An 8,650-nucleotide genomic window follows, 5' to 3' on the forward strand; every position below is an offset into this window, starting at 1 on the left:
AAGGGTATCAAAAAACAATCTTGAAATCTAATATACATTTATTTACTATAATTTTTTAAAAATATAAAGTTGTTTATTTTAATTGGAGGCTAATTACTTTACAATATTGTATTGGTTTTGCCATACATCAACATATATCCACCAATCTTGAAATCTAAAAAAAGGGAAAAGCAATCATACAACCACCCTGCTCAAAATGTGCAATGAACTTGTATGTTTTCCTTCTTTCATTTCATTGTTAGGCCTTTGGTAAAGTCTTGTTAGTGTGTAATGTCATTCTCCTCTTTCCTAGAAATGTATAATACTGTCTTTTTGAGAGAGCTGCCTGAAACAGTTTCCATAGCAGGAAAGAAATGACTCAAAAGCTTAAAGATACATACTTAGGAATAAATTATATTTTTATGGAAAATTGATTTCTTTACATTGGCAAATTCCATTAGATCTTTGAGAATAATGCAATTCTTTTGATTGCATCACCAAAGGCTTGTTTAACTTGCTTGTTTCTCAAGGTGTAAATGAAGAGGTTCAGCATAGGAGCAATTGAAGTAGTGAGCATTGTCACATCCTTATTAATAATACCTGCTGATTCCTTTGCTGAAGGCTTAACATCGATGAAAATACAGTTTCCATAGGTGACAGAGACCACAATCAAATGGGAAGAGAACATGTGAAAAATGCCTTTTTCCTTTGCTGGGCAGAAGGGAATTGTAAAATGGTCTTGATGATGTATTATTGATAGAACAACGCACACAAGGGTCATGATAAAGGTCAACATTGCACAGACTATGATCATTTGCTCTATAAGCCATGTTTCTGAGCATGAGATTTTTAGAAGGGGGACTGCATCATAGAAAAAATGGTCAATAACATTGGAGTCACAGAATTCCAGATACAGGCCCAGACTAAGCGGAAGGATTATGATCAACAAGCCAACCATCTAGCAACAAAGGGTGAGTCTTCTAAAGACCATGTTGTTTATGATAGTCATGTAATGCAGGGGTTTGCAGATGGCCACGTATTGATCATAGGTAGCCAGGAGAAAAAACTCAGTTACACCAAAAAGATCAGCAAAAAATATTTGACTGATACAGTTATTATATGCTATTGTCTTATCACCTGTTGATATGTTATATAAATATCTGGGAATACAAGCAGATGTAAATGAGATTTCTAAGAAGGAGAAATTTTGTAGGAAAAAGTACATGGCAGTTTTCAGGTGAGAGTCTATGAAGGTGAGGGAGATGATTGGTAGGTTTCCAGTTACACTCAACATGTAAGTGAGAAATAAAAAGATGAAAATCACAATCTTCAGCTGTGGATCATCAGTCAGGATCATCACCAGCAGGATAAATGTTGTTACTGTGTGGTTTCTCATCACTGAATCCTGACTTCTACTCAATCTGCATTTATAATTCAGAAATATTTGATATGCATAGAGTGGTTATTAATGAAGGCAAAACTATGCAAACAAACTCACAGGCATTAAAATTTTTTGTTCACAAATATTTTCAGTAAGCTGGTATCCTAGGTTCCACAATTGTGTATTATTGATCATTTCAGGGGAGATTAAAAAATCAGAATTTCTTTATCTACATCACACTATGAAATATTATTGGTGCTTCTTCCTCATTACATTTTATGTTTTGTTTCCACTTTATATTTTGTCTATATCTTGAATTTGATTTTCCCTTTATTTTTGGATTTAGCTGTTAATATATTGTGAAAGTAAGAGTTGTTTTTTTTTTCCCCCTTGTTCACAGACTGAATCATAAAACTGAATTCCAAACTTTCATTTTTACCTTCATGTGTTTCCTTAAAATTTTGTTATTGACACAGTTGATCACAAATAGTTTGTCTCACTAAATGCACTCCACATCCAGTACTAAGATGTTGAGCTCTAGGATTACAATTTTAAAAGTTTATATTTCCTTTAAACAACTTCTTTCTTACTCACCTATGCCCCTGACTCTACCTCATATTTTTATTAAAGTTTATCTCATAATTTATTGCATAATTATCTCATAGTTTAAAATTACAATAGTTTCCTACTGTGGTACAGAAGACAAGGAATATTTTGATGACAAATACGTGGTGTAGAATAACAATACGTGCTGGGTATAAACATATAAGGATGTAAAAAATCATCACAACTTTTTGGTTTTCAATCTGTTTAGTTAAGGTCAAGACACATTTCATTTTTTTTTTTAATTTTAGTTTTTTATTTTTTAAATTTTAAAATCTTTAATTCTTACATGCATTCCCAAACATGAACCCCCCTCCCACCTCCCTCCCCATAACAACTTTCTGGGTCATCCCCATGCACCAGCCCCAAGCATGCTGCATCCTGACATTTCAAAATACTATTATTAATATTACTAACTACAAAAAATTCAGGTTAAATTCTTAAGCACATTCTTCAAGCATGGCTTGAAGAATTTTTAATGGCTGTGAGTTTGTCTATTCACTGTGACTCACTTATGCCATTTACAAAGTGGAAATAATATTATTATCCTTCACCTATATATATATGTAATGTTGAAAAATAAAATGTTAGCATTTAGAGTACTTATAAAAAGTGCCTGGCAAATAATGAGTAATAAAGAAATTTTAACTATTTCAATGACCTTGTCCACAATGATTTTCCTTTTAGAGACCATGCATTCAATATCATCAGTACATTGTAATCACATTTTGTCACAATAAATCTAACAAGCAATTTATGCCAAAGTTCATCAAAGAACTTCTTTTGGCTGTTAGAGTTCAGGAAACTTCATAGGAAATGTCTAGTTTTAACCATACAATAGTTGTATAATTCTCTCATAACTTACTTTAATGCTACATGTTTTCCTGTCATCTTTTGGCTTTCTAATATCTAGACAGTTCTTTTTTTTTTTTTTCCTGAACTCTATGGTGATAGTTCTTAGGATTTCTTTACTATTTTTCTGAATTTTTTAAATTGAATAAATTTGACATATTGCTCATGTATTGGATACTTATCACCTTACCTAATTATAATATAATATTTCTATCTATATGTACATTAGATCTCTTTGATTTACTTACTACTCATTGCAAGTTTTTACCCAAAGACTTACTTCTTAACATATATACTCTTTTTGAGAGTTTTCTTGAACTTATCTCCAAAATGACTGCCCTTCAGTCATACCCAAATGCACTGCAAATATAAAACTTCCAAATGAAACTCTTGATTTTTCACACTCTCCTCCTATTTTTTAATGACCAAACTGGTATTTTATACTTCTTGGATCTCTGTTATATACTTGATATTGAAATAAATACTTCACATAGATTATTTATCTGGAATAGTTTTCCTTCCAGTGCTCCTTGTTTCCCAATTCCATCTCTGTTCCCAGTCTTGAATTTTGGTGGACAAACACATATTCAGCCACTTGTTTTCATTTTTTAGTTTCCAGGTGTATTAATTTGCCATGGTATACAAATTATGTTATTTTTAGATGATCTATTATTTATTTGTAGCTCTAAATAATCTTATCAATAACTATATACAGCCCAAGATTAAAGAGCTCTGAAAATGATGTTTAATTGATACCCACATTAGAATTTCCACCGATAAATTTTGTACAATCAGGAAAGATTAATTTATCAGAGGCAAATATTACCCGTTTCAAAAAATGTAAGTGAAATGCAGAATTTATAATACTTACATTCTGACAGTTAATCATAGCCTCTCTCTACTAGTTACTTAATTACAACTATTCTTACAGCTACAACTTGAAAATGAATATAATGCAAATAGTATTAAAAGCATGAGAATTTCTGGTTACTACTGATTGAATGGGCAACAGAGGGTGAGATGGTTGGATGGCTTCCCCGATTCAAAGGACTTAAACTTGGGCTAAGTCTGGGAGATGGTGAGGAACAAGGTAAGGCTGGCATGCTGTAGTCCGCGGGGTCAATGAGTCAGACATGACTTGGTGACTGAACACCACCAACAACATTTATTGAATCTGGTCACTTCTACAGTAACAGCAGCTTGGGAATGCATAATTTCCTTAATTTTTTTTTTGTCCGCAAACACATCAACTTCCTCACAATAGGTGTAGTTCTAAGACAAATCTAGGAAATAGCTTAAAAAAAAAAGAAAAGAAAAACTTTCAATAATTGAGAAGAAAAGTAGGCTCAAAGGAAATCCTAGTAATTTTGGACATGCTGATGTTCTGAACCAGTATGCTGAGAGAGAGGATTTTCCAGTTTCACCCTTAATACTTATTTCATTTGCTGAATCTGCCACAAAAATTAATAAATAAAAGAGTCCTTGGTGAGTCAGGATCAAAAGCTACTAATGAAGCATCTTGTAATCATCTTGTATCATTTGACCTGTGGGTAAATGAAACAAGATAAACTAGTATAGCAACAGAGGGGAAACAACCTTTAGAGACAGAAAAAGCAACAGAAACACTTTAGAGACTGGGAGGACAACTGACTTTAATTAAAAACAAAACATAGTCCAGTTTCTTTTAACTAATTCTTGTGTAAGGTAAAGAAGATAGCTCTCTCTCCACTTTTCTACTTGTTATAAAATGAATATATTATATATTAAGACATTTGATGAGACATATGACAATAAAAAATTACAGTGAAAAAGAATAAAGGAAGAGATAATGGAATGAAAGGTAGCATTTTGGAACATGTCCTCCCATGCTTTTCCATACTCCTGCAGGTATATCCATGTGTATCACATGTAATAATTACAAATGCTTTAACATTATTTAAAATGCTTCCATACTGTGGTACTCAGATTATCACAGTTATTTTACACTTGGGCTTCCCAGGTGGCTCAGTGGTAAAGAATGAACCTGCAATGCTGGAGTTGTAGATTCAATCCCTGGGTTGGAAAAATCCCCTGGAGAAGGAAATGGCAGCCTTAGTTCAGTTCAGTTCAGTTGTTCAGTCGTGTCTGACTCTTTGTGACCCCATGAATCACAGCACAACGGGCCTCCCTGTCCATCACCAGCTCCCAGAGTTCACTCAAACTCATGTCCATCGAGTCGGTGATGCCATCCAGCCATCTCATCCTCTGCCATCCCCTTTCCTTCCTGCCCCCAATCCCTCCCAACATCAGAGTCTTTTCCAATGAGTCAACTCTTCACATGAAGTGGCCAAAGCACTGGAGTTTCAGCTTTAGCATCATTCCTTCCAAAGAACACCCATGACTGATCTCCTTTAGAATGGACTGGTTGGATCTCCCCCAAGGGCCTCTCAAGAGTCTTCTCGAACACCACAGTTCAAAAGCATCAATTCTTCAGCACTCAGCTTCCTTCAGTACTATTGCCTGGGAAATTCCATGAGCTGAGGAACCTGCTGAGCTACAATCCACGGGGTTGCAAAGAGTTAGTGATGACAGAGTGACTAAACAACAACAATACTACACTTAGATATCTGTGAGCCGATTTATGTCTCAATAATTATTTGCATGCATCATTTTAAGCCTATTTAATTTCAGTCCACTGTATTACTGTAACAACAGCATTTAAATTCAAACTTGTCATTTTTGTAAACAAATGTTGTTTTCAGTTTTACCATCGTAAAATATCACTCTACAGATAATTATGCTGTTTCTAAGTAACTTTAATCATTTTAGCTTCTTTTATATTTTCTACAATTATAAAAATATTACAAGAAGTTTTAAAAAATATTTATGTATATTGTCTGGAAAACTGGATCAAAGCAAAATTTCTCTGAGATACTGAGATACATACTTAGAACTATAATCTACTAATGCTGATAATTAGTATGTTCCTTCAAGTCATGTGTATAAGAGTATCTTTGTGCATACACTCAAGAATGCTTTTCCTTTAAATAACTATTATCTTTATTCATTTATGGACTAATGTAGGTCAAGTTGGGTTGCAGATTGAAGTAAAATTTACATATAATAAGTGGAACCTTTAAAATATTTTAGTTAGTGAATTTTCAAAATATATAGTTCCCTAATCATTACTTTCACTGTAAAGACAATAAACATTTCCATATTCCCACAAATTTCCTTTGTGTCCTTTCCTAATAAACTTTTTGTTTCTAGGCAGCCAGTGATCTTTCTGTCATTTAAAATCAGATTTGCCTTTTTTGTGTGTTTCTCTTGAATGGAATAATCATGGCATTCTTCCTTTATAATATTTTAATATTCAATTTTACTATTGTATATATAAGTAGTTCACTTACATTACTGAGAAATATCCATGATTTAGACGTATTGCTAAGTCACTTCAGTCATGCCCGACTCTGTGCAACCCCATAGACGGCAGCCCACCAGGCTCCCCTGTCCCTGGGATTCTCCAGGCCAGAACACTGGAGTGGGTTGCCATCTAGCCCCTAAATAATGGTCTGGGGGTCTTGAGAAAGGGTCGAGGGATGGCATCGATATGTCTAGAAAAACTGAGAAACTGGGAGATCCAAGAAAGCCATAAAAACAACAAACTGAACATTGCAACATTTAAACTGATTGATCAAAAATTACACGTATCTGGGCCCAAGCCAATCAAAAACGAACAGATCAATGCTAATAAAGATACAAAAACTGCTGTTATTCTCATCTTTTGGGGCTCTTTACCCCTTCTCAGTGTCTATGCTGAGGGCTTTGTGTCTTTATCCTTTTAAACATAAATTTTGCCTGTGTGAGTGTTTTAGAGTTTGTGAAATTCATTCTTTGGCTCTGTGAACAGAACCCCGTTTCCCATTTCAGCCCCAGCAGATGTTCACCAGCCCAGAAACCCATCTGAAGCCCATCTTTCTGGGATTTTATGGAGGCTTTATTATGTAGTTATTATTGATTAAATCATTAGTCTCTGTACATTGAACTAAATCTCCATCGAGAACCCTCTCTCTTTGCTGAGGTGGGGGATTTCAGTTCAGTTCAGTTCAGTCGCTCAGTCGTGTCCAACTTTTTGTGACCCCATAGACTGCAGCACACCAGCCCTCCCTGTCCATCACTAACTCCCGGAGCTTGCTCAAACTCATGTCCATTGGGTAATACCATCCAACCATCTCATCCTCTGTCGTCCCCTTCTCCTGCCTTCAATGTTTCCCAGCATCAGGTCCTTTTTCAATTTGGGGACTGTAAATTCCAATCCTCTAATCAATTGATTGATTTCTCTGGCAGCCAGGCTTCATCCTAAGGTGATTTAAGGGCTTCCTATATCTTCTCATTAACATAAGGAAAGATACCTTTATTGCTCTCATCCCTTAAGAAATTCCAAGTGTTGTAGGAGTGTCCTGTCAGGAACTGGATGATGACAAATAGGTATGTTTTTTTATAAATCACACAGACCAGAGATCTTTATTTTTCATGATAAGGTAACAGTACCAGTGTTATGATTACTGTGTTGTTTTCTGAGCCCATTTTGTTTTTTGGCAAATATACAATAGATATTCTGATGATTCTTTCATAAAATTTCAAGGGTGAAGCATAGACATGTTGTAAAAATGTAAAATCTGAAATGAATAAGCCTTTTAATAATAGTAGGTATGGATGAATGATGGGTTGATTATCATGTACAGGAATATTAAGTAGAATCAAGGTTTAGATCTTGGTTATCACTGAAATCATACTGATAAAGGCTTGTCTCTTATCTGAAATATGTGTATGTGTGTATATTTTATGAAAAGATTTTATTGTGATAAGAACACTTTGTGAGATCTACCCTTTTAACAGAATTTTAGTGTAGAATACATTATAGTTGATTGTAGTATAATGTGGTAAAGCAGGTCTCTAGAATTTATGAATTTTACTTAACTAAAATTTTATGCTTTTTCATTAATAATTCTCCATTCCCCTGACCCTTTCAGCCCTTTTCCCTGGTAATCACTATTCTAGTCTTTAATTTTATTAATTTGACTATTTTAGAAATTTCATGTAAATGAAATCATGAAGTTTTTGTCTTTCTGTATCTTGTTTATTTCATTTAGGATACTGTCTTCAAGGTCCATCCACATTGTCACATGCTGCTGAATTTTCTTCTTTTTGAAGGCTGAGTAGTAGTCCATTGTGTGTATATACCACATTTAACTTATCCATTAATTGGTAGGTAGACATTTATGTTGTTTCTACATATTAGTTATTGTGAATATTGCTGCAATGAACATGAGTGATTATGAGCACACATCTCTTTGAGATCCTTTTCAGTTCCTTTGTGTATATACCAGGAAGTGGGATCATAGGGTAGTTCTATGTTTAATTTTTTAAGGAAACTGAGTGACTATTAAAGAAAAAAAACTGAAGGAAAAAAAGAGTGATCCAATAAATAATGAGAATATATATATAAAATACAGGGAAATAGCAGTTGTAAAAGACTAAATGTGAACACAGGGGCCTGTAAGTTCAAGAGCCTATAGCATAAATTGTAGTGAATAGAGGAAATAGTTTCAGATGATTATCTGTGTAAGCTTCTTTTTCTAGGAAATGTGGTAAATAGTTTGTGTTCCTCCAATGGATAACCTTTTCATACTGTTCATGAGGTTCTCAAGGCAAGAATACTGAAGTGGTTTGCCATTCCTTTCTCCAGTGGACCACATTCTGTCAGACCTCTCCACCATGACCTGGCCGTCTTGAGTTGCCCTGCTGGCATGGCTTAGTTTCATTGAGTTAGAAAAGGCTGTGGTCTTAGTGTGA

At 34.4% G+C, this 8,650-nt stretch overlaps 1 pseudogene; it reads right to left on the reverse strand.

Moving 5' to 3' along the window:
• Positions 1-436: 436 nt before the first annotated feature.
• LOC138438273 (olfactory receptor 6C2-like) lies at positions 437-1,375 on the reverse strand (annotated as a pseudogene).
• Between the last annotated feature and the right edge of the window lie 7,275 nt (positions 1,376-8,650).

This window comes from Ovis canadensis, chromosome 3 (assembly GCF_042477335.2).
Source record: "Ovis canadensis isolate MfBH-ARS-UI-01 breed Bighorn chromosome 3, ARS-UI_OviCan_v2, whole genome shotgun sequence".
Classification (NCBI taxonomy): Eukaryota; Metazoa; Chordata; class Mammalia; order Artiodactyla; family Bovidae; genus Ovis; species Ovis canadensis.